The following is a 9,350-nucleotide window of genomic DNA, read 5'->3' on the forward strand; positions in this document are numbered from 1 at the left end:
GTGGTGGGGCTTGTCCTATATACAGCACTTGTGTTTCTTTTTTTCTCCCTCTTTTAGTAATTATAAATATTTCAGTAATTTTTTACTTCTGTGGAAGATGAACAGAAATGCAATTCATCCTAAGTGAAGCAAGAATGTAAAAATGCCCTGCCTAGACAAACAAACAAACAAAAGAAAACGTATAACAAATTAAAGAAATGAACACATAATACATATTTCTATCTTTTTTTATTTTTTATTTTTGTGGGGGGGGGGGGTTGTTGTTGTTTTAAACATAAGACACATATGTAAATATAAATATAAATATAAATATATACATATAAACAGCAGCAAAAATAACCAACCACCCTCTGTAAAGCTAGTAAATAAGGAAAGGAAGATAGACGGGGTTGCCATGCTACTAACTAGAAGAAACCTGAGACTGCTGAAGGGAGCAGGGAGGTGACCTTGCAGAGCAGATATTGCTTGTGGTGAGTGGAGTTACACAGGGAGAAAGTTCTGCTGTAACAGACTATTTATCTTTCTCTCATGGTTTCTTTCTTGAAAAGTAATGTTTAGGTATTTTCTTTCTTTTTTTTTTTTATGATAATCTATAAAAATATGGTGAAACTGCATTAGAAAGGTAAATAAAAATATGGAGAAGATGGATAATTTTATATATTTGTGTGTCAGCTTTGTTAGCTTACTCTGAGGATGATTTAAAAACATTTCTGAATATGTGAAGAATTTATAGAATTTGAACTTATGTAATATGTAAGAAATTATCATAAATATTACAAAAATAACCACATTTTATGCTTTGAAGTATGAACTGCTGCACTCAGCTGGCAATATTCTTTTATTTCTTACTTTCTAGCAGACCAATTAGGCAAGTTTTTTTTTTTAAAAGGAATTCTCATCTCCTGAGCACTTTTATCAACCCACTGTGATCTGTGAACGTGCTAGAGAACATGCTAGAGAAGATCGACAGGGCTAAATATTAATGAAAGAAAGGAATGGCAGTGTTTGAGGAATATCTTGAGTATAACTTGGAAGAAGTTTATACCCCATATTGAGTGGAACAAATATGAAGTGATAGGCTTACAGTTTTGGAAATAGAAACAATACAGAAAATCTGTTCTCTGCTTTTGTCATAGTGCTCAAGAAAAAAAGAGAGATCTAAGGTCTACAGAAATATAGTCTATGTCCAGGCAATGCAGAATTGTAAAAGATGTTCCAAATTACTTGCACTGAAATTATGTGTCAACAGGGATCCTGCAACATCTGCATGCTGTTTTTCAGTGAAATTTATTTAAGACATTTTATGCTTCAAGACTATTAAGTAAGAAGAAAGAACAATTTTTGTCTCAAACTAGTATGAAGTTTAGTTGTCTGTTATGGGTAATCCATTTAGGAGATTAAATAGCTTTAAACTGATTTAAAACATCCTTTCCACCAGCAAGAAGTATATATTTTATACTGTTCCTTCATGCTTCTTTGTATTTTACAGAGATAAGATTTTACAAAAAATCTAGGAAGTGAATATAATGATGCAACCAGAGTTTAAAGATTTTCTGTTTATTGAGGCCTGATTCATAGAATATATGTATATATATATATTTTGCAGGTATACTGTATCTTTCCTTCTACCTTTCATTAATATGAAGTGGTCCATAACTCATGGTGGTTCAAGGTGTTCATGTTATTAAAAGCAATTTTATCCCCTCCCTTTTCTTAGTTATCTTAGTCAAACACTAAGAATGTATCATGCCATAAAATGGACTGTATTTAATAATTTATTGTTTTCATGCTGTACATAGTAGTTCTCTCAAAAAGTAAAATTTGTTTTCAAGTGTTGCTACATAAACTATTGTTACAAAAAAAAATTAAATGACTTTCAGCTTGTCTTACAGCTGAGATGTGTACTGAAAATCCAAGTATAAGGAATACTTCAAGTAGAGAAGATGCCAACCAGAGCAACAGATGAAAACTTTGTCAGTAGTATGCTTAAACAGATTAAAGACTCTCAGTTTCTTGTTAGAATATAATTGACAATGCCCTAGTCTAGAATTTTAATTCCTGTGCCTTGACATATTGCTACAAATGATTGTTTTAACATGTGGTAGATATGAAGTTTATACTTAGACTGTTTGTTCAGTGATGGATGAAGAATATGGTGATGTTCATGTTAGAATGTTGTAATTATTTCTGTCATGTTGTTTGCGAATATTTTTCCTCTTTCCCATTTTAAGGCAGTCCATCTATATACAGTTTCACTATTCATCTCAAGCACTTAGATTTCTTTAGTAGTTTTCATCTGTAGCGCATGTTACTTGTGGTTTTAATTCATAGAGATGAGAATAAATCATGCATCAAACCATAAACTGTGGACAGTGAGGTAGATTTGTAAGCATTCTTTGGTATCTCTTGAATATTGCAAAAATTCAGAATGCTACATAAGTTCGTTCTGGTCACCTTCCCCATAAAGATACCTTGTATGGAGATTTGGCTTCAATGAGCACCATTTTTTTCCCCTGTTGAAAAAACACATGGTGGGCTTTCCTTACAAAGTGCCTGTCAATCACAAGGCAACTGGTGTCCCTTAAGGATGTTTGACATAAAATCTATATCTTTAGACAGAAAAGGGTTGAACATTGAATGAAGAAAGGCAAGAAACCCAGAAGATGTATATTTTTGCAGTCGTGCCTTTTGTTGTCATTGGGCTGAGACAAAATTTGATAAGATTTTCTTACCTCTATTCCACAGGGAAAAGAAAGCCTCCTACTCTATACCTGCTTCCATGAGGGGCCTAAATGTTGTTCAGCAAATGATCGTGCTTGACCTAGGCTTATAAAACAGATTTGCTTACATGGAATGACTGTGCAGACTATTCCATGTAAGAGAAGAAGAGGAAGCAGCAGCACTCTTTGCACAGTGACAGCAAATGGTGTCCTCTTTGCCATGCACCACCCCAGCCTCTCTTTTATTGAGTTGCTGTTTCAGCAGTTTTTTCAGTTATTTGGTTCACTTCAGCATTTGTCCTTGATTCACAACTCAGTAGACACTTAGATAATCATACAGAATATCCTCAGATAAGTGCCCTTTTGAGAGTTGTTATGATAAAATAGACAAATGTGGATGGATAGCAATCCAGCTTCCATGGTGCAATTTGTTAAATACTTATGAGAAAAAAAAAAGGTAATTATAGCATCATACCTGATGTTGCAGAAAATATTCCAGTCGGAAAACATCTTCTTAGGTCTTTTTTTTTTTTTTTTTTTTTTTTTTTTTTCCCCAAATAATGAACAAGTAATTACATTAACCACTGTCTCAAAAAATTCATTGTTTTGATATTTTACGATTCCAGATGATGGTAGTGAAGACATTTGCATTAGTGGAACTAACAAATACATATATGTATTTGACATATTTTGGGATGCTCATTTCATTTACAAAGGCTTGATGTCCTATCTAACTGCAGCTAAGAACGTGTTAGAAAGTAAAACCTTGAGCCTTGATGGGACTTTGTATCCCATCCTGTAGGTTGGGTTTGGTTACTTGTGAAATTACTGCTCAAGAGGGCAGTGGAGAAAGGATGCCAGGCAGCTTCTTGGCTTGAAACTGGACCTGAAAAGAGAACAGTTAAAATAGAGAGGTTTCCTCTATCCCATGGTGTGCATGAAAGCAATGTTTGACAGCATAGAAAAAGGGAGCAACGCTGGGCTGGCAGAAAAATTTGAGTTGTTTTTTTTTTTTTAAAGGGAAGTGCAGCAGTCATTTTTCACTTAGGAACAAACTATTTCAAATACACCAGAAAACTGCAGATTTTCTTCACTGTTTTGAACAGCCCAAACACAAACATAGAAAAGTGAATAGATTTTGCACTCTCCACTTAAAATATTGAAAGCTTTTCAGTGTTCTTATTTAAAAAGGTTTTATTCATTACTAGTGAATAGCTACCAGCTCATCATTAGTTTCTTTCTATTCTCTTGCAGAATAATTCTTCATAGTTACACCGTACAAGGAGAACCTGTCCCACTGGTTTTAGGGGCAGGATAAAATAATGTGAACAGCAGGAGCAGTGACAGTTCAATTAGCAACACTGGCAGCTTCTTTAGAATGGGTTACGTTGCTAGAGAGCGGAGCTTGCTGGCCTCAAAATGCCTCTTGTGAGGAGGAAGTATGAGGTATGTAGAGTCCTTGGTAGAATGCTGCAGAATAGCATGATGGACAGCAGAATGGGTAACCAAGCTGAGATGCTGAATGTGGAGTACAAAGCTCTTTCATATTATGGGTCTGTACTGAAAGATCTCTCTCAACAATAACAGCAAGTTTGCTAAGCTGTGTATATACTGTTTGCTATGTCAGTACATTCATTATAAAAAGTCTTTTTTTTTTTTTTTTACATTCATTTTTTCTTTTAAAACTGCGGTCCTGACAGTGTTCTCTTCTTTCTAATTCTTTTTCTCAATTCCTTTTATTTCCTTAATTTTTCCTTTTCTTTTTCCTTTGCAATTTCTTTTTCTTTTTATTTATTTCTTTTGAAGGGTATTGAGGTTTCTTGCATCTCTGATGTCATTATACTCTTTACTGAATATAAAGCTGTAAACGTGTAAACCATATTGCTGGAGCAACTGATCACTAATAGATCTCCACCAGAGATTTTACTCTAAGAGCAAGTAAATTTCCAGAATGTCTTTTCATGAGGAAATATGGTTTTGAACAGTGATCTGATGAAATAAAATTTATGTGCATGAATCTGCATAAATACTTCCAGACTGTACCTCCTCTATAATTAATACATTGACATTTTAAGAGGAAGGAGGGTTATCTTTGTATAAAGTCACAGTCAGTAAAAACAATTTAAGTTCTGTTCCCAGCTTCTACTTTAAATTTGCTCTGTAACACAAGATGGGTTGATTTTGTGCCTCTGGTTTTTAAGCAGTGAGACATTTAAAAAAATATTTTAAAATTCTTTATTTTTGGGGAGTTAACTGCATTTTTTAATGTTTATAAATTATATTGATCAATATTACATAAGAGTTTAAAATATTATTATAATATATAATATAATATATTATATTATATCCCATCTCCTTGCAGGGATGAAACATATGAAAACTGAATTTCTCTAAGTAATCTAAAAACATCTGAATTTTATGTTTGGTTCTGCAGCAACGGTAGAAACTGTGGCCTACACCCTTGTGATTTCAAAGAGGAACACACTGCAGCAATTCTGTGGGTTGTAATATTTGCTTCCATAGGAAAGGGAACTACAGGTAGTGGATAAAAATGCAAAAAGACATTGCTTTGCAGAAGAAAGGAATTTTAATTGCTCCCTCTTTGCAAATACAAATTAGGTTTCTTTGATCTAATTGTCTATTTTCAGATTTTTGCATAGGTTTAATTCTGCCAAATAAGCCACAATCTGTATCTAGTTTTTATAATATTATTTTAAGACAACATAAACTTAATGATAGCATATTTGAGAGAGAACAGGGTGAGATTTTTATTAAAGCTTTTCTAAATTAGATATTAGCCAGACACAAATTGAGGCTTTAGAGATAGTTTACTGTATAAACTCATACTTCACAAGTCTGAAAGTAATTTTCAGAAATAAATACACTTCCACAAGATTAGCTCTATCTTATTGCAAACTGGAAAACAGAATACAGTAGAAATATAAAATTATATTATGATTGATTCCATACATGATGGCATTTAAGTTATGAAATTTTACAGTTCAAAGTTGCTGGAATGAATAAAATAGGCCATAAAGAATGCCATGAAAATAATTCCATTTACAGAAGTTACCACAAAGAAACTTAGACTATTTAAATTTCCAATATTTTTTCCATATTATCATTACTTTTTGATAAGTGTGAGATAAACTTACATTGTACTTCTGGAGTAGGGTTGATCCTTGCATTGGAAACAATAGTTTATTTCTGATATTTATTTCTGGGCTTTCAGGAAAATAGAAAGTTCAAATAGTTCCACCAGCCTATGGGAGGTTTTTATTATTCCATCTAATTACAGGACTGTTGCTCACTGAGTTTTTGGGATGATCAATGCTCTATTCAACAGTAGAGTATTATACTGTTTTATCGTCTGTGCTGATACTTATGAATAATTATTATTATTTTTTTTACCAGCTCCTGAACAAAATCAATAGTTAAGGTAACCAGATCAGATGATTTGACATATCATGTAATTATACAGGTAAGAAATTGAGAGCTACTTGTGTTGTAAGAGCTTATTCTTTGTTAACTGAGACTTTCATCTAGTAAAATATTTGTAGTGATTTCATGGAAAGGATTCAGTTTACAAACTTGCCTTAGGACAAATTGAGTTGAGATTTTTACAGTAACCGTTTCTGACTTAATTAATTGTGTCAGGGCACAGTTATCCTAAAGAGATCCTAACTGTAATATAAAAGGGTAATTTTAATAGATGCTTTCTACTTTACAAAATAATGATACAGAACACTCTGTCCTTAAAAAGTCTGCAAATAGGATAAAGACAAAAGATTTCTTTGGCTATAAAAGGAGCTTTAGAACGGGAATTTTGGATTTAAGTCCTGTTAATGTAATGAACACTTTATTTCTTCCTCTAGAAAACTGTGATATCAAGGCTTCTGGTCTCACAATTTAGTCAACATGCTCAAGGATTACTCACTGTAAGGCTTTCACCTGATAGCTATTGCAGCTATTATATATATTATACTGCTAAAGTAACAGTTGTGTTTAGGTATCTTTCTTTGTCTCAAAAGAGGTGAAACAATTTGCTATGTATATAACAGAACAGTTTGCTATGTATATATCTCTTACAAAGACTTACTTCAAAAGTAAGCTTGTGTATGCAAACTGCTTTGTGTTGACCTCTATGCCTTGTCTATCTGATTACCTCATCTTCTGGGTGATTAATAAGCTGCCATCTAGGCTCATGTGATCCCTCATGCTCCTGAAGACATGTTCCAGCAAATTTGATCGGGGATATTCTCAGAGTCTTTTCAAGATGATGTGCAGATATTTCCACCGTGTTGAGGAATTAGCCCCTAGAGCTGTTCAAGAAACATTTAGGTGTTGTACTAAGGGATACAGTTTAGTGGGGAAATACTGGTGGTAGGTAGACAGTTGGACTAGATAATTTTGGAGGTCTTTTCCAGCCTCGGTGATTCTGTGATTCTGTGCACATACAAAACAGAACTGGCTGCCTACATCATATTATACATGCACATATCTATAGCTGATTTCTTGCAGTGATCATGTTACTAAGACATTAAAAGGGAAAAATTTTTTAAAAAATCAATAATCAAGGTTGTCTGAAATACTTCTGAAGATTGAATACAACACAAATGAGGAAACGGAGCTTTAGCCATTTTTACTACATCTGTAGTAAAAGCTCGATGGGGCATGTTTCATTTTACTTGTTTGCTGTCTTCCTTTTGTTTTATTTAGTCATTAAGGATTTAGTGACAACGCTGTCTTTTTAGTGAACTACACATTTGAATGTGATCAAAAGCAGAGATCTTGCAGAGATAGTAAAATATATATACATTAAGAAAACAGAGATGGAGAAGAAGAGTATTTTTTATCCCAAGTATTAGTAAAAGAAAAACAAATGGGGAAAAAAAAAAAAAAAGAAATAGAGTGTCAAAGCTGGGATCTTAAAACACCAGACCTATGAATTCACTGAGAAACATAAAAGCAATCAACAAGTCACTGATTTCCTAATTTTAAATGCTATTTTAAGTTGAAGACAGGAGGGAATTAATGGGCTCATTCCCTTCAAACACATGAACAGAAGATGTTATGGTCAGGTGTATATAAAGTGCATATCTTAGCAGTCTGTGGTCACTTCTGATATCTCTAATAACTTTGTAATACGTTGCCTAGCTTCCACTTAGTAATTTTGTTGTGTTTTTTCATTAACAAAGAGAATCACTTTCATCATTCAAGTATGTTGTAATTTATTTTCAATGTATACATCCTTGTCAAATTGAATTTGTCTCCAAAAAAACCCAACAAGATTCTTAGTTAGTTAGGGCAGCACAAGAAAATGTTTTTACGGACTTGGAATCTACTTTTCACACTGCAATAGTCTTGCTAAGCGCCTATAGGGAAATCACTTTGTAGCCACTTTCCTCATGTACGAAATGCTTTCAGAGCTGCTGATGAGAAGTTCTGTATGATACAAATAGAGTTATATTAGCACACACTGTTTTCCAATCCGACTGAAAAAAATTGAGATTTGAATTTATTTTCTAAACCCGTTTTTGCTTTAACAGATTATTCAAGTACAGGCAGAATAAAAGAATTGGCAAAGACAAGACTATTCAAGAAAAACAATTGACCATGATGTCATGTTACATGAAGAAATAAACTCCTGCATTAATTTAACATGAATATAATTGGAAAGTTGCATGGATCATCCAATGCTTTGTTTACTTTGCAGGTTTTTCATTTTGAAAATATGCAAACATTATTAATAATGCAGCAAAAATTGAGTAAATTACAAAGGTAAAGAATAAAGTTGTTTAGAAAAAACATTCAGAAGTTGATTTCCTGTTTCTTTCTTCTATAAACTATGGAATATATTGCTGTGAATTTGGTAATCTCTTTTGTGGGAAATGGTATGGGCAAAGGGTGAAGTGATAATCCTCTGAATAGCAGAGAGAGAGTGAAAGACAAAATGCATTAGGTAATTTTTTTTTCTGATATATTGACCACTGTATCTAATATATGTGTGAACATATATTCTGGATGTGAAAATCTCATATATTAGGATTCTAATATTTCTCACACCCCGGAGCCCTGCATCCCTAAACCTGTAGGTGGGGACCGGGGAGGTCAATCTCCCCCCCCACTGTACGGGCAGAGCAAGTCTGAGACCGCCTCATGAGACTGAATGTGTACAAGTCTATGGGATGGCGTGCATCCCAGGGTTCTGAAGGAGCTGGCTGAGGTGGTTGCCGAGCCGCTCTCCATCATATTTGAAAAGTTGTGGCTGTCAGGTGAGGTCTCAGATGACTGGAGGAAGGGTCACGTCACTCCCATTTACAAAAAAGGGAGCAAGGAGGACCCCAGGAAAATGATTATTGAACTATCTTGATCAAATTAAGCTATAGAATTGAATCAAATCCATCCAGAAATGCCTGCTCTCTGTTTGCAATCATCTAGTAGTCCCTGTTCTTCTCAGTCCCTTCTTCTCCTTACACATCCTGTTCCTGGCAGGATTACCACAGTTAAAGACCACAAAACTACAGATTTATTTAAACTGCTTTTTCCAAAATGAGATGGGATAATACAAACCATTTAATGAGGAACTTCATTATATGTTCTACAGAAAGATTTCTCACTGGTCTTGCC

General features: G+C 33.9%; 1 long non-coding RNA gene across 2 annotated transcripts; it reads left to right on the top strand.

Moving 5' to 3' along the window:
• The first annotated feature begins 417 nt into the window (after positions 1-417).
• On the top strand, positions 418-8,493 carry LOC125687861 (uncharacterized). Of its 2 annotated transcripts, XR_007374502.1 has the most exons (4): positions 418-470; positions 3,975-4,166; positions 6,135-6,201; positions 8,270-8,493. It is a non-coding gene; the product is annotated as an uncharacterized LOC125687861 (long non-coding RNA). The 2 variants fall into 2 exon arrangements; XR_007374501.1 differs by lacking the exon at positions 418-470 and having other exon boundaries at positions 3,412-4,166.
• Positions 8,494-9,350: the final 857 nt, after the last annotated feature.

The sequence above is a fragment of the Lagopus muta genome, chromosome 1 (assembly GCF_023343835.1).
Source record: "Lagopus muta isolate bLagMut1 chromosome 1, bLagMut1 primary, whole genome shotgun sequence".
Classification (NCBI taxonomy): domain Eukaryota; kingdom Metazoa; phylum Chordata; class Aves; order Galliformes; family Phasianidae; genus Lagopus; species Lagopus muta.